Source organism: Mustela lutreola, chromosome X (assembly GCF_030435805.1).
Source record: "Mustela lutreola isolate mMusLut2 chromosome X, mMusLut2.pri, whole genome shotgun sequence".
NCBI lineage: Eukaryota > Metazoa > Chordata > Mammalia > Carnivora > Mustelidae > Mustela > Mustela lutreola.
In genome coordinates, this window is record NC_081308.1 from 55300223 (window position 1) to 55325198 (window position 24976).

Consider the following 24976-nt stretch of genomic DNA (forward strand, 5'->3'; position numbering starts at 1 on the left):
ATTCATTTTTTAACCAGTAAGAAAGTACTGGAAACAAGCCAAAAATGTCTTCAATGAATTAAAGAAATAGATTGATTTTCAATATCTTAATGTTTCTAAAATAAATTGCAAGATTTTTATACTAGATATCAGTGTAAATATTCATTATACAAGGATATTCTAAAAATAAACCTGAGAAAACTACTTGACATATATCATGACAAAAGCGAGTTTGACAAAGTCAGTTTGGGTAAAACTTACAACAGCTACCACCTGAAACTCTTGTTCTGTAGTTTAATTATTTTAATTTACAAAAATACAAAAATAATATATCAGAGTAAGTATATTGATAGCATTGAAGGTATGCTCTGGTTGGGCACTGATAACTATTTAAAGGGGAACAAAATATGTGATGCTTATGGTGTGACTATATTAAAATTCAACAAGTTCAGAAGCATACAACAAATAGAATAAAGACAGAAGATGACCCTTACTTATCCTAAATATAGACAATGGTATATATGTGCTAGTTGGGGAGAGAATCCAGTCAGTAGATGGAGGACGTGGTAGTGGAAAAAAAAAAGACACAACGTTTTGGTTGAAACTTTAGCACTATATTTAACAAAGTGAAATTGTGTGTTAATAGTCTTGAATAAAATCCAAAAAATATTTTCAATTCATTGAATATTATTTAGGACAAACTTGAAAAATACAACTTGATAAGGATTCCGATAAAAGATTCATAAGCAATACAAGTTTCAGAATTTTCAGTATATTTTCCCTAAAAAGCCATTTGATTTAAATTAAAAAGAATTCTATTTACCTGCCACTTAAATAAGAGGAACTTATTGGGTTTTGTAATAAGTCAATAAAATAAAGTAACATATCTTTAGAAAACAGACATGCACACTAATTTAAAAATAATAGTGCTTAATCTGTTCAGCAAACATTTGTAAAATTCCTTGCCAACAGCTAGCTCTGGAGTTCTGCTAGGTGAGTAAGGCCATGTATGTTACTGCTCAGAGTACTGACGCAAAGCAATTGTCCCCTTCACATCCATTTTTTGCTATTGATATGTCATGCTATGTTGTTTAGAGATCCATAGATGGCCCTACATGAAGGCCTTTTTTTGGTGTGTATATGGGTGACTGTGATTTAACTTTCAAATAAGATGGCTCCTGATTTACAATGATTCAACTTATGATATATTTTGCAATGATGTGAAGGTGAAAGTGATTCAGTAGAAACTGTACTTTGAATTTTGAATTTGGGTCTTTATATGGGCCAGTGACATGTGGTATGGTGCTGTCTTGTGATGCTGGGCAGGGGCAGTGAGCCACAGCTCCCAGTCAGCTAGAAGATTACAGGGGTGAACACCTGATATACTTACAACCATTCTATATATAACCATTCATCTTTTTTTTAAGTGTAATATTTAATAAATTGCATGTGCTATTTGATACTTTGTTATAAAATAGGCTTTGCTTAAGATGATTTTGCCCAAATGCAGGCAAATGTAAGTGTTCTGAGTATGTTAAATAAGGTTAAGGTAAGCTATGATATTTCATAGTTTAGGGGTATTAAATGCATTTTCAATTTTTTATGTGTTTCTCTGTACATAGCTCCCTTGTAAGCTGAGGAACATCTCTATATGAATATGTAGCCTTGGTATGGCTTACATATTATTGGCATGAAGCATCTAGAACAGTACGTGTGCCATATAATTGTCTACAACATCAAGTTTCTTGAAAACTTGTGCCAATGGGGTTATATCTTTAAGGATTCTTATTTCAGAAGGGTTCTCTCTTTTCAGAAGTTAAGTGAAAATCTGACCAAACTAAACATTTTTCCATTTTCCTTAGTCAGCAAAGAGAGCTAAAATCTATCTGCCATTTTCAACACTGTACTCAACGATTGTAATTCTAATTTAAGAACAGATTATTTATATCAAAACCACATGTTGGCCTAATCTTATACAATATTCATAAATCTCACTCAGAGCCTTGGATACTTTTATTTGTTGAGTCTATATGGTACTACGGACATTCATCTTTTTTGACCTCATAGCTTCATGTATGTCTATACTTTTGAAAATATATGCATCATAGTTCCATTGTAAAATGTCTATGCTATCAAAATGTGCTATGCTATCAAAATGGTAATAAGAACATACAAATGACCTGATGTAATGAACTGGACCAGATTGCCAGATATCACATTTCATACCAGAAAGATGCAGTGGTAAGTTTTAAAATGGCCAGCTATACTTCGAATGAATTATAACTCATTTAACTTCTTTCTTTGTGTACAGTATTATACATTAGTCAGTGTTATAGTAAATAAGTACTTTGGACAGATGTAAATATGCTGTAATGAAAAATGTTTTTCTTCTTTCTTTTAGTCCTTTTAACTTGTAAAACTAGCCACAAATACCATGCCTCCCCCAAAATAATTTGCAATCCAAATTTATCTCTAAATGAATTTATTGCACAGAAAAAAATATATATATAGACATTGACAGTAGCCATGTTCAAAAATAGTTACACAACAGCGGGGCCCTAAATGTAAGCAGTATAGTTGTTTTGTTTTTTTTCTTTAAAAAAAAAAAAGAGGTTATGTGAAATATTGGAATTTTATTTCCAGGCCTAGTATTTCAAGAAAGTTAACTACACTTACGGTGTCAACAGCCTCTTGTTGGCAGTATGATTTTATTGGCTCGATGGAATAACAGCAAGAATTTACTATTGCTTCTTTCTTTTATGACACACACAGAAAAAAAAATTGACACATTTACTCAAGACCAACCAGAATCATTTTAACCTATCAAAATTGATGGGAGGCCTTCACTGCCAAAGTCACTGCTGGCTTTTCACAACTCATTGCAGACAATCTGCTACTCCCATTATGATAAAGGAGAGAAGAGTCATAATCAGGGAAGAAAGCTAGATTAATACTTGTAATTATCATTGAATTATTTAGCCTGCTCTAGGATTATTATTATTAGAGTCATTTGATAATTTTCTCTCATTTTATTAAACACAACTGTGAGTAATTACCCTACCTAATATTTCTCTGTATTGGCTGACTAGCTAGCAAACATTCATGAAAATATCCATTAGCCACACATATAAAATGCAGCATTATGATGCTGTTGAATCAGAACATACCACTACCTGAATCTGTAGCTCTTTGAGGATTTGCAAATCAACTAATTATATTTTTCTTGGATTCTTCCCATACAATTAGAAAATTTATAATAGAGTCCATGAACATTATTAGTTTTACCATTTTAAACCAGCAATCAGACTTTGATTTTTACAACAAAAGCAGAAATATAAACACACACATTTGGATCAGTTTTCTGTTAGTCTGTCCGGACTTCAAAATCCTATTCCTCAAGATAATGCACACCAAAGTTCTGGATTAAACAAGAAATTAGATGGCACCTGAACACTTGGTTTAATATTCTCAAAAGGACTATGCAACTTATTTCTTACATTATGACATTGTTTTACAAATATCCACACTTTTTAATGTTAATATTTTAATCATGATTAAAAAATCAAACATAAAAATTTCTACTTTTTGCTTTTGCCCCCTCCATTTGGAACTTATTTATAGCCTGATAATTCAAAGGTCCCTATGTTTATGAAAATCTGGACAGAAATAGCTCTAAGATCCCATTCAGAACTTGATATTAATCTAAGTCTTTTGGCTCCATTTATCCTGAGAGCAAAGTGTAGGACAAAGGATTTGAGTACTGTTAGTTTATCTGGGGGATTATCCAAGGTAGAAAAGAATGGGAAAGTGAGACAGTGAAGAAGCAACTTTGTCAAAAAGGTACATTGTTGATATAATTGTTGTGGATAGAAAATGAAGGCTTGCTTTTACTGAAAGTTCCTGAGAAACTTCTTTAAGTTGTCCTCATGAAGACCTGAAAACTGACAATTTTATCTATGGTTCTTATTTCCACTTCACTGAGAGCTGTCCTCAGAGGACATTAATTCTCCTACACTTTTGGGTTGTGTTGGAGACATTCTAAAATGAGAGAGAGAACATGAGATGCTATCAGTGTTACATAACTGTGATTTCCCATGGAACTATCCACCACAGGTGTGGCTATAATCAGGTGTTGGGCCTTGATATCAGAGGTATTTGAGGCAGTATCATTTTAGGTTAATCACTATATCTGAAATTTCCAAAAACTTCAACTGATGAAAATTTGATTATAAATCTACAAATATAACAATAAATCTACTGTATTCAAATTATTTTCATAGAAATTCACAGAAAAGCATCAATTGATTAATATTTAAATGTTACAAAATACTGAACTGAAAGAGTTTGGTCATATAACAACGTGTAAGAAGTAGAACTTAGGTTTAGGTTAGAACTCAGGATGCATTTGAGACTCAGTTAAGAAATTGAATGGAGGGACGCCTGGGTGCCTCAGTGGGTTAAGCCGCTGTCTTCCACTCAGGTCATGATCCCAGGGTCCTGGGATCGAGCCCCAAATCGGGCTCTCTGCTCAGCAGGGAGCCTGCTTCCTCCTCTCTCTCTGCCTGCCTCTTTGCCTGCTTGTCATCTCTCTGTGTCAAATAAATAAAAAAAATCTTTAAAAAAAAGAAATTGAATGGATGTCTGACTATCTCTTAGGTTTGCTAAAAATCAGTGACTTTGTGTTCACTTGTGGCTATGCAGGAATTTTTAACTTTCTCTAAGAAGCTATTAGATTTGATTATATAATGGCAGTAAAGGATGGGGAAAAGCAAAGCACAAACCCCATAAAGACAAAGACACAGAGTATGAGAAACGAGTAATAGATAAGAAGAATCAATGCATTTGAGGAAAATGGGAATTGAAATACACAATGATTATTGATTTTTTCAGATGGAGAAAACAAATCTAGCTTGCAAGAAGGAAATAACAGAAGACATGTTGTGATGTGATACAGAATCCTGGAAAAGGCAGTAACATTGAATAAAGGAGTAGGGAGAGCATATCAGGTAATTTGGATAGGAAGTAGTTAGGAGATAATTGCTTGATAAATTTTATATGGCCCACTTAAATGCACAGATTTCTCTTCTTTAATTTATATGGAGAACAGGGCGTCCTTTCTCTTCCCTTTAAGAGCACCAGAGGTGTACTCTTTCAGACTGAAAACCTGAAAAGCTCAGGACTCAGTTGCTTAAGCACAGCTGAGAGAACATATTTCAATTAAGATTTACATTTTGCTGTATGTAGTAGACTGTCAAAAGTGGTTTAACCATAGTTTTTCATTTAACAAGAGGACTACAGAGAGTGTTTTCTGGTGTTGGTTCAGAGTCTTAAGAAAGTCCAGTGAACTGTCTTAAAGGTTTTCATGGTTTTTTATTCACGGTTGCAAAAATTGCTGTTGGAGTTCTCACTATTAAGCCCACATTTCTGGCAGAAAGATAGAGGTAAAAGAGAATGATATCTTGTAAGACTGATACTTTGTCATATGGTTACAATGTAACTAGAAAAGAGACAATAAAATATTTGATGTTGTTTTAAGTTTCCTGTTGTCAGTCCCTCAGTGCTTTCTGATATTAAAGGAAAAAGTAGATGGATATTGACCTGGCAACTATCAACACCTGTCAGTCTCTCTTGGATAACCAATATCTCTATAATCTCTTCTTCCCAGTAAAAAAATATATATATTCATAACCCACACTGTGCCATCTCAAGCTACTGCACCAAGATAAAATTACAATGATTTTCAGTCATTCCAAATGGACAGAATACCCTTCCTTATGATATCATGTCTTATAAGATGGATATTGCTACCAATATACCCAGATGTGACTGTGGAAGATACAGGAAACAAATAATAATATTTATACATTCCTTGGGTTGACCCTGTTTACACAGATGCATTACTATCAGAAAAGGTTGGTTTGGGACATTGGAATGAATTTACTTAATGGGTCTGTATGTAATTGGGTTGGAGGAAATTTTTAATTTCTACAAAAATTATTAGAATTCTACCTTATTCTCTTTTGTTAATTTTCACATGTTAACAAAGCTAACGTTTTTGTATAGCAGACAAGATCTTAAATCCTAACAAAACTCAAATTTTTCCTTTTTTTTTTTAAGTTTGAGAGCCTCATGTTCTCTCATGCTGCTTTAAATACAACTCAAAAAAAGGGAGCTAAATGGGGCAGTAAGACCAGACTTTTTATTTTATTTTATTTATCTTATTTTTAATTAAAAAATTAAAGATTGTATTTATTTATTTGAGAGAGAGAGAGCATGAGTGGGGCAGGGAGAGGTAGCTGCAGAGAGAGACTGAGAAGTATACTCCCTAATGAGCAGGAAGCCCGATATGGGGCTTGATCCCAGGATCCTGACTGAGATCATGACCAGAGACAAAGGCAGGTACATGTGCAAAATCCCTTTTTTCTGGGAAACAATACTTTACAAGAGATGTTTGAAAAAGTACTGGGGAATCAACTTTAATGGGAGATACAAAAATTTAATTGACTTTTGTAAAGCTACAGGGATCCAAATGATGGGAATCCCAGCCCGTTTAGGTTGTGGACCACAGAGTATTCTTCTCTGTAATATTTTATTTTCTTCCATGTCTACTAACTCCAGTCCAAGTTCACTGATCTCTTTTTAGATAGTGCAAAACCTGGCAAAGAATACCAAACAAGTGCCCAATATTCTACATTTATTATATCATTTCTAACATATAGAAGTGTGTTATCAAGGCTGGTTCTGTGAATGAACATAGTTATGCTAAAGTGTGTTTTTTTCTCCAAGAAATTAAATGCATGATTATCACACAATTATAAAATACTTGTGTCAAGAATTTTTATTCAAAAATTAATAAGAGAATCAGATATTAAAACTAGTTCACATGGTACTTTGGGATATAAGCAGAGTTGTGCAGCAAAAGTGCTCTGGGCCCATAATTTGGGTTATAGAATTTATGTTTTCTAATGAAAAATCATTAACTTGCATTATTGTTAACAAGAATCTTGTGCATTACCATCAGTTTTCTATATTAAAACCTGTTGCTCTACAGTTTGTAAATAACTTTGTCAATAGCAAGCTAATAAACGGTGTGACTCCAAAGGATTGAGATAATCTCCAGAGTTTCTGCTACATAATGCCCAGGACTCCATTGAAAGGACACGTAAGAATTAATTTTGCCCAAAAATTTGATCATTGTTTTCACTGTCCTAACCTATTTTCCAAACCTAGTCCTTTTGCTTCACCTTTCAGTCTGCGGACAACCCTGTATCTGATTGACTTGTTAATTCTGGGAATGTTTTGCAGATTAATTTGCTTGCCAGAGGTGGTTCCTCTAAATGATGTCTAAGAACCCTAATTAGTTAAGAATACTTTTTTTTTAACATTTTCATTGCTATTTATTATTATTATTATTATTGCTCATATCTCTATTATAAATAATTCACAAGGGCATTTATCTGACAAAACACAAAGAGCTGGCTACTAGTAGAAAAAGTACATTTGACTCTGTCAGTGAAAATGGTAAAGGGATTTGAGAAAATAAGGCAAAGCACTGGAATCATGTGTTAAAACTTGAAATATTATAGACACATTTACTTAATTTCTAATACTGATGTTGCTTATAATTAAATAAGATGTTTTCCATGAACCACGCATTACAGCAAATATGTTGTTTATACAGATTAAATTTTCATCAAAAGGGATTCCTGGGTGGCTCAGTTGGTTAAGCAGCTGCCTTTGGCTCAGGTCATGATCCCAGCGTCCTGGGATTGAGTCCCGCATCGGGCTCCTTGCTCGGCCGGGAGCCTGCTTCTCCCTCTGCCTCTGCCTGCCATTCTGTCTGCCTGTGCTTGCGCTCTCGCCCACTCCCTCTGATAAATAATTTAAATCTTAAAATAAATAAATAAATAAATAAATAAATTCTCATAAAAAAATTGTAAGTGTATTTTATTGTAGGATCATGATCAGCATTTTGCAGATGAGAAAAATGAAATTTGGAAATGTCTCTTCAAATCCCTCATACAATATCTGGCCTAGATAGAAGGATATACTATCACAATTGAGGAAGATAATTGAGATTACTTAAAATGATAAACTTTATTGTTTAGGGTTTTTTAAAAGTTTGCCACAGATTCAGATTCTTTTAAAATATGTATCTATTTTGTGTACAGAGAATGAACTGAGAAGTAAAGAGAAAGTGATATATCAGTGCTACCAACTAATGGCTATAATATCATCACCTTATTTATGAACAATGAAACAGCATGCAATATTTAAATCAATTTAAATAAATTCCTATTTATTTTATATATTTATAAATTTAAATAAATTCCTATTTATTTATTATTAAAGAAATTCCTCGAACAAACAGTATGTGTTGAAGGTTGCTAGCAGAAAAGTGTTGTACTACATGGAAGTAATCAGAAAATATGATCTAAAATTCTGCTTTCAAGGGCGCCTGGGTGGCTCAGTGGGTTAAAATTCTGCTTTCAAGAAGCTATAAGAGTAAGTACTGAGCATTAGCTATTATATGCTATGGATGAATAACTGAAATCTACATTTGAAACTAATGGTACACTATATGTTAACTAATTGAATTTTAAAAAGTTAGTAAAAAAAATACCACTATTTTATAAAACAATATTCCCAACAGGCTCTTTTGCTTTAAAATACTCACTTTGTAACGAGGGTCATTACTTTTGTCTAGCCAATTCTTACATCACTGTTTATCCCTTCTCTGCTTTATTCCTTCCCAGTATCAATAAAGGCTCACTTGGGGTACCTAGAAGCCATGAGAAAGCTTGTAATAGATCTGGCTGGCTTTCACCAGCAATTTGACCACCATGTGCACAGGGAAGTCTATTGATAAAGGCTTTATTGCAACACATTGCAAATACATGGATGATTTTGAATTCTCTTTCTTGAGGTCTTGTTTCATGATAATAAATTTAGGGTGGCTTATTGGAATGGATGTTATTAACATATTTTCATAGTTCTAAGTACAAGGAATTGTAAAATAGATTAATGAATGTGGCATTACTCACAACTGTCCTCATTTTGAAATCAAATTACAGTGTACTGAGCTGAGGAGGCAAAGCAGATTTGGGATTATGAGTGAACTAATTTAAAAAAGTCTTAGGGGTGTGATCAGACTATTGGGTAATTCAGTAGAAAAATGTCAACTGATTGAGATTCTGTGTTCCCTGATTTCAGAGAGAAGTTAAGATAAATAAGTAACATGAGGAGACTAGGAAGCCAAACATAAGTGAAAATTTTGTGCCAGGGTGTGTATACATCTGTTTATCTTCTTGCTTTACCATTAAGGTTGTTCCTAGAGGAGAGTTTAAATATGTGTTGGAGCTAATCTCTGTGGATTACACAAGAAACCACATCCTACAGCTCTCCCTGAAACACCCCTTATGATTTCAATGTAACTTGGTTTTTGCATTTTTAGAAATAACAAAATACTTTGCAAACTCCTCTACTTTATTATTTCTACAAGTTACCACCACAAGTGAGTCAGCTGGCTCCACATTTTAACACAGTGACAGTCACAGAGGAATGGAGGAATGAGTCGAGTTATCAATATATGTGCTTTTAAGAAGTATGACAGGGTAGCAGCTATTTCCAGGAACCAAAACATGGGTCAGCAGCTGTGCAGGAAAAGTGGTGGAATAAATGACTCATTTCAGAGTTCTATAACATATTAGTTCTATAATGTATCTTCAGCACCCAATTACCCGCTTTGATCTAAAGATAAGGATTTACAGTTAAGGTCCCATTTATGATTTGACTGGTAGGGTCTGAAGAATTTTTACTATTGTTTTGACTATTACTTGAAACCTATAGTAGTACTTGGGATATGTGTTGTGTATTCTGTGAACATGTGCTAATTTTAGATTAGATAATTCCTGTCTCAAACCCCTGTTAATTTGTTTGTTTTTGATTACTTGTTAGTGGTTTCAGTAAATGGATATATCTGAAAAATAGCAAAGCCACTATTAAAATAAGTTATTATTATATAGAGCATGGAATTGCACATTCCTCCTTTGAATCCAACAGAGTTTCACCATATCCTTAACAATTTGGGAAAAACATGCTATTATTTTTCTTTATAAAATTTCTCCTGTTAGGCTGTGATGATTGTCATCAGCAGTAACTCCTCTGAAGGCTTTGTCAAAAGAGTTGAAAAAATTGGAAAGGTGTGAAGGTAGCTGTTTGCTGAATATAAAGAAAAGAGCATTGAAGTACAATTCACATTCTTACTTCTCCTTCTATGCTTTCAGATGTTTGACATTTGAAAATTTTGCTTCTAGAAGAGATGCCCTATATAATTCTTTTTTTAAAATTTTTTATTTTTTATAAACATATATTTTTATCCCAAGGGGTACAGGTCTAGGAATCGCCAGGTTTACACACTTCAAAGAAACCCTAAGCCCAGCAGGAGAAGAGAAATCGTAATGATCAGAGCAGAAATCAACGAAACTAGGAGCTGGTTCTTTGAAAGAATTAATAAAGTTGATAAGCCCCTGGCCAGACTTATCAAAAAGAAAAGAGAAAGGACTCGAATAAATAAAATCATGAATGAAAGAGGATAGATCACAACTAACACCAAAGAAATACAAACTATTATAAGAGCACACTATGAGCAACTCTATGCCAACAAATTTGACAAACTGGAAGAAATGGATGCATTCCTAGAAACATATAAACTACCACAACTGAACCAGGAAGAAATAGAAATCCTGAACTGACCCATAACCAGTACGGAGATTAAAACAGTCATTAAAAATCTCCAAACAAACAAAAGCCCAGGGCCAGACGGCTTCCCAGGGGAATTCTACCAATCATTTAAAGAAGAACTAATTCCTATTCTCCTGAAACTGTTCCAAAAAATAGAAATGGAAGGAAAACTTCCAAACTCATTTTATGAGGCCAGCATCACCTTGATCCCAAAACCAGACAAGGATCCCATCAAAAAAGAGAGCTATAGACCAATATCCTTGATGGACACAGATGCGAAAATTCTCACCAAAATACTAGCCAATCGGATTCAACAGTACATTTAAAGGATTCTTCACCACGACCAAGTGGGATTTATTCCAGGGCTGCAAGGTTGGTTCAACATCCGCAAATCAGTCAATGTGATACAACACATCAATAAAAGAAAGAACCAGAACCATATGATACTCTCAATAGATGCTGAAAAAGCATTTGACAAAGTACAGCACCCCTTCCTGATCAAAACTCTTCAAAGTGTAGGGATAGAGGGCACATACCTCAATATCATCAAAGCCATCTATGAAAAACCCACTGCAAATATCATTCTCAATGGAGAAAAAGTGAAAGCTTTTCCACTAAGGTCAGGAACACACCAGGGATGTCCATTATCACCACTGCTATTCAACATAGTACTAGAAGTCCTAGCCTCAGCAATCAGACAACAAAAGGAAATTAAAGGCATTCAAATCAGCAAAGAAGAAGTCAAGTTATCATGCTTTGCAGATGATATGATACTATATGTGGAAAACCCAAAAGACTCCACTCCAAAACTGCTAGAACTTGACAGGAATTCAGTAAAGTGTCAGGATATAAAATCAATGCAAAGAAATCAGTTGCATTTCTCTACACCAACAACAAGACAGAAGAAAGAGAAATTAAGAAGTCCATCCCATTTACAATTGCACCCCAAACCATAAGATACCTAGGAATAAACCTAACCAAAGAGGCTAAGAATCTATACTCAGAAAACTATAACGTACTCATGAAAGACATTGAGGAAGACACAAAGAAATGGAAAAATGTTCCATGCTCCTGGATTGGAAGAATAAATATTGTGAAACTGTCTATGCTACCTAAAGCAAGCCCTATATAATTCTTACTTTAAGGAACAAGTTGCTTTTATAATTTTTAAATTATTCTACCATTCAAGTATTTCCATTTAAATTAAATTCAATATCATTTAAAAAATAATCAAAAGTGCAGCCAGTATTCAATTCCTGGGCTAAATAATTTTAGAAAGCTTTGTGTTATTGAACCTACAGGGTTTTTCTGTAGTTTTAACTCTTTCTTTCTGTGATTTTTCCCATTAGTCACGTAAGTGACTGCAATATAACAGACATTGAGGATAAAGAAGGACTGAATAGAACAATCCTTGGCCTCATGAAGTTGAGAATCTAGCAAGGGAGTCAAACAACTCAATCATTCATAGACAATTTATTGAGTGCCTGGCCTAAGATGAGCACAACAAAACCCCAGCCCAGAGGAATCATTTTAATGGGAGAGATAGATAATAGGTAACCCAACTTTAAAAAAAAAAATTGTACTGGTTTTTCTTTAATAGTGATGCATATTTGAACTAAATAAGCACATTTTAAAAAGAGCAGTGATTGAGAAGAAGAGGTTTTTTAACTGAGTGGTCCGAAAAGGACTCCCTTAAAAAGTCTGTTTTGAACAGATCTCTGAATAATATCAGCTATGAAGCTGTGTAAAGATCTCAGGGGTGGGTGATTTTTCCAGTCAAAAAACTGTAAAGGCTCCAAAGTCACAATACAGCTGTAAGTTTCTCTAATAAAGTAACTTCTGACAAAGGATGAGAAGAAATAACTAACCCAGGTTTGAAAGAAAAGGGACAGACTTTCTATGGAATTCATATTTAATTAAAGCTCTAAAGGACAAAAATACACTAGAGCAAAATCCTGGTGATGCTGATATACCTAATGAAAGATCATAAACAAGGTGTGGGTAGCCAAGAGTGTGTGGGAATGTTAGTAAGAACAGTGGGGAAGAGTCATCCCTGAACATGTTCTTAAATGAAGCAATTCTTGTGTTGTTTTAAAAGGTAAATTGGAGTTTGTCTAAGTGATTAGAGAAGGATGCCTCAGCTTATGGAACTTCGAAGCCATAAAGATGTGATAAACTACTGCAGATATTTTCATGTATATTTGTTGTTGCTTCTAGTACTGGTGATCTAAAAACTCCTACTTAAGACAACTAAAAATCCAGACAAAATAGCTTTTAAAGTTAAAAATATCAGAATGATTATAAAAATAAGTGAGGGATTACTGGGCCAAAATACGAAATACAATGAGAGCCTAGAGATATATGCCCTGAAGCCATTTTAGCTATGAGAGCATTTGAAACTGCTAAAACACACTGAGCTGTGTTTTTAATAGACTCTTGATACTAGAGAAACAAAATTCAAAATCCAGCAACAATCAAGTTTGAGGACTTTGGTACAACCCAAATTTAAGTTGAGATCCCCAAAGCACAAGGAGAAGCAGAAATAAGACTATAGCCTGCCTTGCCTTCTGTGTAAACTGAGAAAGTCAGTCACTGAATTTGGAGTATGATTGTCTTGTAGAGTCTCAGATATAATAGAAAATCCTGCCAAGGAGGACCATACCATTATTATAGCTCTTAATTATCCCTACTCAATAAGAGTTTCAAATATAATGTCTTGAACATAGCAAAATGTAACAAAGCACGCAAAGAAAAACCATTAACAAGATTTGATAGACAAAATGGGATTAAGTATGATATTAAAATGATCAATAAAGATTGTAAAATGGCTTGATTACTCTGCTCAAAGAAATGAGAGGGGAAGCAAATTGAACAAAAAACTGACACTAAAAATGATATTGAGAAAGATTTTATAAATGAACCAAATGGATACTCTAGAACTTTAAAGATATGACAGCTAATTTAAGATACCACAGGGGTGCCTGGGTGGCTCACTTAATTAAACCTCCAATTCTTTTCCTTTTATTTAACACCTTAATTTTATTTTATTTCTTTCATTTTGGCTCAGGTCATGATGTCAGGGTTGTGAAATAGAGCCCAGAGTTGGGCTCTGTGCTGAGCCTGGAGCCTGCTTAAGATTCTTTTCTCTTCTTTTTCTATCCCTCCCTGCACTCTTGCTCGCTCGCTCTCTCTTGCTTGCTAATAAATAAATAAATATATAAATATATAGATAATAGACAAAGCAAAATAAAAGCAGATTATGGAAATAAATATAAAGATTTTGAAATGAAAACAAGTTCAAAATAAAATAGAGAAGACCTACACAGCTAAAAGTTCATTCAAAAATCTACTATTAAAGAATTCAGTATGACACAATGTTAAGATATCAAAAGATTTGAGCATGTACTTTACAGAAAGGGTAATCCAAATGGCCACTCATATATAAAAACTGTTTATCTTTATTATGAATCTGGAATTAAATTAAAATTAAAATTAAATTAAAACCTAGAATGGCATACTATTACACACTTACCATATTGGGCAACAGTAAAAATGTCTTGCAAGAATGTGAAAGAATGACAGTGCCCATAATAAAAACATTTGAGGTAAGTTGTACAATATTTAGAAAACTTAACAATAAAAATAAAAAAAAAATTGGTCCATTCCTAGAAACACAACATGGAACTAAATGAATATTTTCACCAGGATATGCAAACAGATGATTATAGTTATTTCATTCATAACAGCAGATCAGCAGTGGTATATTTGCACAATGTTACATTAAATAAGAGAGAATATTAACAACCTGGGAGGAGGGGCTAGGTTGTTATCATAAAGAGATCTTCTATGGTGCTGATTATGTTCTATTTCTCAAAATCTTTAAGTTAAAAAAGTTTTCCAGTTTATATCTAGATAGATAGAGAGATAGATAGATAGATGATAGATAGACAGATATCCCAGAAGCTGCAATGCTAGGCTAGGACCAGGCTTTAAAGGGCTTTTCTATACTCTACTAAATACTTTAAACCTTTCATTATATCATAGCTCAGTGTTCAAATCTCCATTGGTTTCCTCAGTTTCCTAATATTTCTCTTAAGGTGACCTGATCTAGACTTTTGATCACCTTTGTCTAAATATTTCTATTTTAACAAAGTCCTTTTTAACACTCAGAGACTGAAACTTAGAAAAATACTCTGTTATCTCACTAGAGTGGAAAATATATAGTTACCCATTAACTAATGATATCCATGTCTACATTAGATCCATGACATTTTTAATTCTTGGGAGCTTTTGGTTAAATGAATTTTTTAAGCTTCCTTTAAATGAAGCTTTAAGCCACCACCACATGAATAAAATTGAAGAACTAAATGAAAACAAGCCAAGTATTTACAGAGTAATAGAATGTGCAGTGGAAAGAGTACAATTCTGAAATCATAAAGCCTAAATTAGTGTGATGCATCTTTACTAGCCATGTAATCATAAACCAGTTATCTAAATTGTGTTTCCTCGGTTTTTTCACCCATGAAATGGTGATGATAATACTTATTATGCAGAGTTGTTGTGTGGCTGTAATGAAGCATGGAGCATGAGAGTCTCATATTCCATGCTAAAATGATAGCTATTTTTATACTTATAATAATTCTAATAATAGTAATTAAATTGTTCAAAATGATAATATTCATTTATATTGAGGCATTGTATTGACTATTCATAGACACATTTACCAAAATAAATTTCATTTTACTTTACCCCCCCTGAGGATATATATTTTCTAATTCAATATGAATCTCATTATGAATAATAATTATCATGATAAATATGCTGATTTTTCTTCTATTTATTTTTAGGGAAGTATCCTAAACTGTTGAACATAAAGAAACTTAAGCAAGTCTGTCTTATTCAAAATTTGCATGCTGCTTTCTTATGAAACTAGATTATAGAGTTGTATGAAATAAATTCATGCAGTTAAGATATTTATGTTTGGAAAACTGGGTGGTCAGTTTAGTATCTCAAAAGAAGATTTTAAATTTAAACCTTAAAAATGAGCTCTTTCAGCCTTATTTATAGACCATCCTTCATGCTTCATAAGTATTCCTTCATTGTAAACTAAGTAATAGTTTTTGTCACAGTGTATATAACTAAAATGGATTTTATATTCTATTATTTCAGAGTTAGTTGCAGTTTCTACTTCCTTACTTCCTTTTTTGAAAAATAGATTAATTTTACAAAAAGTTTTTTCCAGCTTTATTGAAAAATAATCGACATATTATAATTTGTAAATTTAAGAAATGATTTCTTATAACATTGCAAACTTTTAACATTGTGTAAATTTTGTACAATTTGATAAATTGGTATACATCTGTATTGCAATATAATCTACATAAAAATGTTAATACATCTACTATCTCATATAGTTGCCACTGTTTTTATGCATGTATCGTAAGGAATTTTAAGATCTACTCTCTTAGCAACTCTTATGTATATAGTACAGTAGAGATAAACTTCAGAGTTCTTGTGGGTTTTGTTCCAGACCACCTCAATAAAGAGATTATCTCAATAAACTAAGTCAAATTATTATTGTTTTTTTGGTTTCCCAGTGCATATAAAAAAATAAACACTATACTGTACTGTTCAAAAGCATTATGTCTTTAAAGAAAAACAATGTATATACCTTAAGTAAACTAGTTCTGAGTTTTTAGTGGGTCGTAATTACTGATCACAGATCACCATAACAAATACAATAATAATGAAAAAACTTGAAATATTGCAAGAATTACCAACATGTGACAGAGAGACACAAAATGAACAAATGTTGTTAGAAAAATGGAGGCAGCAGACCTTTTTTATACAAGAATCCTATAAAATTTCAACTTGTAAGAATGTGATATATGCAAAGTTTAATAAAGGGAAGCACAATAAAAAAGTATGTATATATTATTAACTATGATCATCATGCTGTACATTAGATCCCCAGAACTTTTTCATATTATAGTTGCAAGTTTGTACCCTTTGACCACCTTACTCCACCCCAGGTTCACCCCTTGTCAACTCAACTCTAAGTTTCTATTAGTTTGCCTTTTCTTCAGATTCTGTATGTAAGGGATATCATAATACATAAATTTAAAAAATATATAAAATCTTTGAAATATTTCACTTAGTATAATACCTTCAAGATCCATCCATGCTGTTGTAAATGGCAGTATTTCTTAATTTTTCATGGTTAAGTAGTAGTATTCCATAGTATATATTTACCATACTTATTTTATTCATTCATCCATTAATGGATACTGAAGCTATTTCCATCTCTTGCTTAGAGTTAATAATTTTATAATGAACATAAGAGTGCAGATATGTCTTCGAATAGTGACTCCGTTTCCTTTAGATATATACCTAGAAGTGGGATTACTGAATCATATGGTAATTTTACTTTTAATAATATGAATCATCTCCATACTGTTTTCCATACAAATTTATATCCCTATCACAGTGCATAAGTTCCCCATTTTCCCCAATATTTAACAAAATTTTTAGTTTTAATTTTTTGGTAGTATATATTCTAATAGGTAGTAATATCTTGCTGTGTTTTCCAGAAGTAAACAACAACAACAACAACATAATGACTTTGCCCTGAGTTTTTACGTTGAGCACTTTTTAATGCTCCTGTTGGTCATTTATACAACTTTTTGAAAGACAAAGTCTATTGAGATCCTTTTGCTATTTTTTAAATTATATATTTTTTTCTATTTGTATCTGTTGGTTATTAACCTCTTTTCAGATATAAGATTTGTAAGTATTTTCTTCCATTCTGTGGATTGTGTTTTTATTCTCTCTCTCTCTGTCTCTCTTTTTCGGCAATGCAGAAACTTTAGTTTGATGTAATACCATTTATTTATTTTTGGTTTTTTACTTGTGTTTTTGGTCTGGTATCCAAAAAACTATTGGCAAGACCAATGTCAAGGAGAATTTTTCCTATGTTTTCCTTTAGGAAATTTAGTTTCATGCATCACAGTTAAGTCTTTAATCTATTTCAAGTTAAGATTTATGAGTGATATAAGGCTCCAGTTTCATACTGTTTTATGTGACTATTCAGTTTTAAATATCATCTATTGAACAGACTATCCTTACCCATTACATATGTTGGCCCCTGTCAAATATTAGGTGACTGCATGAAAGGATTTATTTCTGGACTCTCAATTCTGTTCTACTTGTTTATTGGTCTGTTTTTATGCCAGTATACTTTATTGTTTTGAGCTTGAGGGCTTTGTAGTATAATTTCAAATCAAGAAGTGTAATTTCTCTTCTTCATTCTTTCTCAGAACTGCTTTGATTATTTGTTGTCTTTTATGGTCTCATATAAATTTTAGGATTCTTTACTTACTTCTGTCAAAAAATAATATTGGATTTTTTTAAAAAAGATTTTTTATTTATTTATTTGACAGAGAGAGATGACAAGCAGGCAGAGAGGCAGGCAGAGAGAGAGGAGGAAGCAGGCTCCCTGCTGAGCAGAGAGCCTGATGCAGGGCTTGATCCCAGGACCCTGGGATCATGACCTGTGCCGAAGGCAGCGGCTTAACCCACTGAGCCACCCAGGCGCCCCTAACATTGGATTTTTGATAGGAATTGAACTTAAAGATGGTTTCCGGTAGTATGGACATTTTAACAATGTTAATTCTTACCATTCATAAATATGGGCTATCTTTCCATTTGTGTCTCCTTCAATTTCTTTTCCTTATCAATGTCATAGTTTATGGGGTACAGATCTTTCATCTTCTTAGTTAAAACTTTTCCTAAGTATTTTATTATTTTTGATGCTATTGTGAATTAGATTGTTTTTCATCATTAGAGTGTAAAAATGCTCCTGTCTTGTGCTTACTTTGGCAGCACATATACTAAAATTGGAATGATGCAGAGAAGATTAGCGTGATCACTGAACAAGGATGACATGAAAAACTGGGAAGCATTCCACATTAAAAACAAAACAAAACAAAATTCTTGTCTTTTATATATTGATCTTGTATTTGGCAGCTTTACTAAATTTGTTTATCAAATTTTTTTGTGACGTTTTTAGGATTTTTTTACATGTAAACTCATGTTATCCAAAAAAGGAAAATTTTATTTCTCCTTTTTTTTTTTTTTTGGAGTCTTTTATTTCTTTGTGCTCCTTGTTTCTCTGGCTAGGACATCCAGTACTATGTCAAATGAGAGTAGTGAAAGTGGACACACTTGTCTTGTTTCTGATCTTTAAGGTGAAAACTTTCAAACTTTTTTGATTGAATATGAGATTAGCTCTGGGCTTGCAATATGTGTTTTTTAATTGATTTTTTAAAATTTTTATAAACATATAATGTGTTTTTATCCCTAGGAGTACAGGTCTGTGAATCACCAGGTTTACACATTTCACAGCACTCACCATAGCACATCCCCTCCCCAATGTCCATACCCCCACCATCCTCTCCCAACACACCTCCCCCCAGCAACCCTCAGTCTGTTTTGTGAGATTCAGTGTTTTATGGTTTGTGTCCCTCCCAATCCCATCTTCTTTTATTTTTCTTTTCGTACCCCCCAAACTGCCTATGTTGCATCTCCACTTCATCGTATCAGGGAGATCATATGATAGTTGTCTTTCTCAGATTGGTTTATTTCGCCAAGCATAATACCCTCTAGATCCATCCACGTCATCACAAATAGCAGGATTTCATTTCTTTTGATGGCTGCATAGTATTCCATTGTACATATATACCACATCTTATTTATTGATTCATCTGTGGAAGGACGTTTAGGTTCTTTCCATAGTTTAACTATTGTGGACATTGCTGCTATAAACATTTGGGTGCATGTGCCCCTTCAGAATGCCACGTTTGTATCTTTAGGGTATATACCCAGTAATACAATCACTGGGTCATAGGGTAGTTCAATTTTCAGCTTTTTGAGGAACCTCCACGCTGTTTTCCAGAGTGGTTGCACCAGCTTGCATTCCCACGTACAGTGTAGGAGGGTTCCCCTTTCTCCACATCCTCGCCAGCATCTGCCATTGACTGACTTGTTCATTTTAGCCATTCTGAAAGATGTGAGGTGGTATCTTATTGTGGTTTTGATTTGTATTTCCCTGATGCCGAGTTATGTGGAGCATATTTTCATGTGTCTGTTGGCCATTTGGATTTATTCTTTGCAGAAATGTCTGTTCATGTCTTCTGTCCATTTCTTCATTGGATTATTTGTTCTGAGGGTGCTGAGTTTGATAATCTCTTTATAGATTTGGGATACTGGCCCTTTATCTGGTATGTCATTTGTAAATATCTTCTCCCATTCTGACAGTTATCTTTTGGCTTTGTTAACTGTTTCCTTTGCTGTGCAAAAGCTTTTTGATCTGATGAAATCCCAATAGTTCATTTTTGCCCTTGCTACCCTTGCCTTTGGCGATGTTCCTAGGAAGAAGTTGCTGCTGCTGAGGTCAAAGAGGTTGCTACCTGTTCTCTCCTCAAGGATTTTGATGGATTCCTTTCTCACATTATGCTTCTTCATCCGTTTCCAGTCTATTTTCATGTATGGTGTAAGGAAATGGTCCAATTTCTTTTTTCTGCATGTGGCTGTTCCATTTTCCCAACACCTTTTGTTGAAGAGGCTGTCTTTTTTCCATTGGACATTCCTTCCTGTTTTGTTGATGATTAGTTGACCATAGAGTTGAGGGTGTATTTCTGGGCTCTCTATTCTGTTCCATTGATCTATGTCTGTTTTTGTGACAGTTCCCTACTATCTTGATGATGACAACTTTGTAATAGAGCTTGAAGTCTGGAATTGTGATGCCAACAACTTTGGCTTTCTTTTTCAATATTCCTCTGGCTACTCGAGGTATTTTCTGGTTCCATATAAATTTTAGGATTATTTGCTCCATTTCTTTGAAAAAAAATGGATGGGATTTTGATAGGGATTGCATTAAGTGTGTAGATTGCTTTAGGTAGCATAGACATTTTCACAATATTTATTCTTCCAATACAGGAGTATGGAACACTTTTCCATTTTTTGTGTCTTCTTCAATTTCTTTCATGAGTGCTTTAGAGTTTTCTGAGTATAGATTCTTTGTCTCTTTGGTTAGGTTTATACCTAGGTATCTTAGGGTTTTGGGTGCAACTGTAAATGGGATTTACTCCTTAATTTCTATTTCTTCTGTCTTATTTATATAAAAAATGCAACCAATTTCTGTGCATTGATTTTATATCCTGACACTTTACAGAATTCCTATACAAGTTAGAGCAGATTTTGAGTGGAGTCCTTTAAGTTTTCCACATACAGTATCATATCATCTGCAAACAGTGATAGTTTGAATTCTCTTTTGCCAATTTGGCTTAATTTCAATGCCTTTAATTTCTTCTTGTTGCCTGATTGCTGAGGCTAGGACTTCTAGTACGATGTTGAATAGCAGTGTCATGATAACGGACATCCCTACTGTGTTCCTGACCTCAGCGGAAAAGTATTCAGTTTTTCTCCATTGAGAATGGTATTTACAGTGGGTTTTTCATAGATGGCTTTGATAATATTGATAATATGTGCCTTCTATCCCTACACTTTGAAGAGTTTTAATCAGGAAGGGATACTGCACTTTGTCAAATGCTTTTTCAGCATCTATGGAGAGTATCAGATGGCTCTTTTTCTTTCTTTTATTAATGTGTTGTATCATATTGATTGATTTGCAGAAGTTGAACCAACCTTGTAGCCCTGGAATAATTCCCACTTGGTCGTGGTGAATAAGCCATTTAATGTACTATTGAATCCGATTGGCTAGTATTTTGGTGAGAATTTTCGCATCTGTGTTCATCAAGGATATTGGTCTGTAGCTCTCTTTTTTGATGGGATCCTTGTCTGGTTTTGGGTTCAAGGTGATGCTGGCCTCAGAAAAAAAGAGTTTGGAAGTTTTCCTTCCATTTCTATTTTTTGGGAACCGTTTCAGGAGAATAGGAATTAATTCTTCTTTAAATGTTTGGTAGAATTCCCCTGGGAAGCCATCTGGCCCGGGGCTTTTGTTTGTTTGGAGATTTTTGATGACTGTTTCAATCTCCGTACTGGTTATGTGTCTGTTCAGGTTTTCTATTTCTTCCTGGTTCAGTTGTGGTAGTTTATATGTCTCTAGGAATGTATCCATTTCTTCCAGATTGTTGAATTTGTTGGCGTAGAGTTGCTCATAGTATGTTCTTATAATTGTTTGTATTTCTTTGATGTTGGTTGTGATCTATCTTCTTTCAATCATGATTTTATTTATTTGAGTCCTTTCTCTTTTCTTTTTGATAAGTCTGGAAAGGGGTTTATCAATCTTATTAATTCTTTCAAAGAACCACCTCCTAGTTTCGTTGATTTGTTCTATTGTTTATTTTTGTTGGTTTTGGTTTTTTTTTTGTTTCTATTTCATTGATTTCTGTCATGATCTTTATTATTCCTCTTCTCCTGCTGGATTTAGGCTTTCTTTGTTGTTCTTTATGCAACCCCTTTAGGAGTAGGGTTATGTTGTGTATTTGAGATCTTTCTTATTTCTTGAGAAAGGCTTGTACAGCTTTATATTTTCCTCTCAGGACTGCCTTTGCTGTATCCCACAGATTTTGAACACTTTTGTTTTCATTATCATTTGTTTCCATGAATTTTTTCAATTCTTCTTTAATTTCCTGGTTGACCAATTCATTTTTTAGAAGGATGCTATTAGTCTCCATGTATTTGTGTTCTTTACAAATTTCCTCTTGTGATTGGGTTCTAGTTTCAGAGCATTGTGGTCTGAGAATATGCAGGGGATGATCCCAATCTTTTGATAATGGTTGAGATCTGATTCATGACCCATATGTGGTCCATTCTGGAGAATGTTCCATGTGCACTAGAGAAGAATGTGTATCTGTTATTTTGGGATGGAATGTGTTGAATATACCTGTGATGTCCATCTTGTCCAGTGTGTCATTTAAGGCCTTTTTCCTTGTTGATCTGTTGCTTGGATGATCTGTCCATTTCAATGAGGAGAGTGTTAAATTCCCCTACTATTATTTTATTTTTGTCGATGTGTTTCTTTGATTTTGTTATTAATTGGTTTATTTAGTTGGCTGCTCCCATGTTAAGGACATAGATATTTAAAATTGTTAGGTCTTCTTGTTGGACAGCCCCTTTGAGTATGATATAGTGTCCTTCCTCATCTCTTATTATAGTCTTTGGCTTAAAATCTAATTGATCTGATATAAGGATTGCCACCCCAGCTTTCTTCTGATGTCCATTAGCATGGTACATTGTTTTCCACCCCCTCTTTTTAAATCTGGGGGTGTCTTCGGGTCTATGATGAGTTTCTTGGGCAGCATATTGACGGGTTTTGCTTTTTATCCATTCTGATACCCTGTGTCTTTTGATTGGTGCCTTTAGGCCATTTACATTCAGGGTAACTATTGAGAGATATGAATTTAGTGGCATTGTATTGCCTATAATGTGACTGTTACTGTATATTGTTTCTGTTCCTTTCTGATCTACTACTTTTAGGCTCTCTCTTTGCTTAGAGGACTCCTTTCAATATTTCCTGGAGAGTTGGTTTGGCGTTTGCAAATTCTTTCAGGTTTTGTTTGTCCTGGTAGCTTTTTCATCTCTCCTTCTATTTTCAATGATAGCCTAGCTGTATATAGTATTCGTGGCTGCATGTTTTACTCACTTAACACTCTGAAGATATCATGCCAGGTCTTTCTGGCCTGCCAGGTCTCTGTGGATAAGTCTGCTGCCAATCAAATGTTTTTACTGTTGTACAATACAGACTTCTTCTCCCAGGATGCTTTCAGGATTTTCTCTTAGTCATTAACAGTTGTAAATTTTACAATCAGGTTACGGGGTGTGGACCTATTTTTATTGATTTTGAGGGTCATTCTTTGTATCTCCTGGATTTTGATGTTTGTTCCCTTTGCCATATTAGGGAAATTCTCTAGAAATTTCTCTCCAATATACCTTCTGCTCCCCTCTCTCTTTCTTCTTCTTCTGGCATCCCAATTATTCTAATGTTTTGTCGTCTTATGGTCTCACTTATCTCTCAAATTCTCTCCTCATGGTCCAGTATTTGTTTGTCTCTCTTTTGCTCAGCTTTTTATTCTCCATCATTTGGTCTTCTGTATCACTAATTCTTTTGCCTCATTTATCCTAGCAGTAAGAACTTCCATTTTTTATTGCACCACATTAATAGCTCTTTTGATTTCAACTTGGTTAGATTTTAGTTCTTTTATTTCTCTAGAAGGGGCTTTTATCTCTCTGGAGAGGGTTTCTCTAATATCTTCCATGCCCTTTTCGAGCCCAGCTAGAACCCTGAGAGTTGTCATTCTGAACTCTAGTTCTGTCATATTATCAATGTCTGTTTTGATTAGGTCCCTAGCCTTTGGTACTGCCTCTTGTTCTTTTTCTTGTGGTGAGTTTTTCTACCTTGTCATTTTGAGCAGATAAGAATATTTAAAGAAGCAAATAAAATGCTAAAAGGGTGGCAAAGACCCCAGGAAATTGTGCTTTAACCAAATCGGAAGAGACCCCAAGTTGTGGGAGAACGAAAGGGGATAAAAAAGAAGTTTTAGGGGAAAAAAAGGTTAAAAAAAAAAACAAGGAAAAAAATATTACAAAAGAAAAAAATTATATATATACTAGATTTGTGACTAGAACAGGGTCACTCACGTAATTTTGGGAGTATTTTGGTCTCTTAGAAGCAACTACCTCCAAAGATTTTAAAGGATGAAAAACATATAAGGGTAGGCACAATGACGGGATGGAATAAACCTATAAAAATGAGTAAAAATTTAATTTCTAAAAAAGTTGATAGAGCAAGTTGGTGGGGACAATAAAGAAAAATAAACTGGAGAGAATTTGCTCAGGCTGGACAGTGGAACAATCTTGGAGCTAGATTTAGGGTATATTTTGGTCTATTAGGAGAAGTTATACCTCAAATTATTTAGAAGAAAAAACCCGATGTGTAAAAAATATATATAGTTAGATACAATGGAGGATAAAATATGACTATAATAATGAAGGTTCAAAATAGATTATTATTTTTGTAAGATATTTTTAAAATAAACTCGTTAAAAAATCATTGATAGACGAATTGGAAAAAGTTAAAAAAAAGTAGCAGAAGAGAAAAGAAAAAATATATAACTGCAAGACTAAAGAATCATTGGGAGAAAGCCATGAATTCCTTGTTTTGCTTTCTCCTCCTCTGGAATTCCACTGTTCTCTTTAGTAAGTGAAGTTGATCTTGGCTGGGTTTCTTGTTGGT

At 33.8% G+C, this 24976-nt stretch overlaps 1 non-coding gene across 1 annotated transcript; it reads left to right on the forward strand.

Annotated features, from left to right (window-relative positions):
- The first annotated feature begins 18587 nt into the window (after positions 1 to 18587).
- Positions 18588 to 18694, forward strand: LOC131822318 (U6 spliceosomal RNA). The gene has a single exon (XR_009350196.1). It is a non-coding gene; the product is annotated as a U6 spliceosomal RNA (small nuclear RNA).
- The last annotated feature ends 6282 nt before the right edge of the window (positions 18695 to 24976 follow it).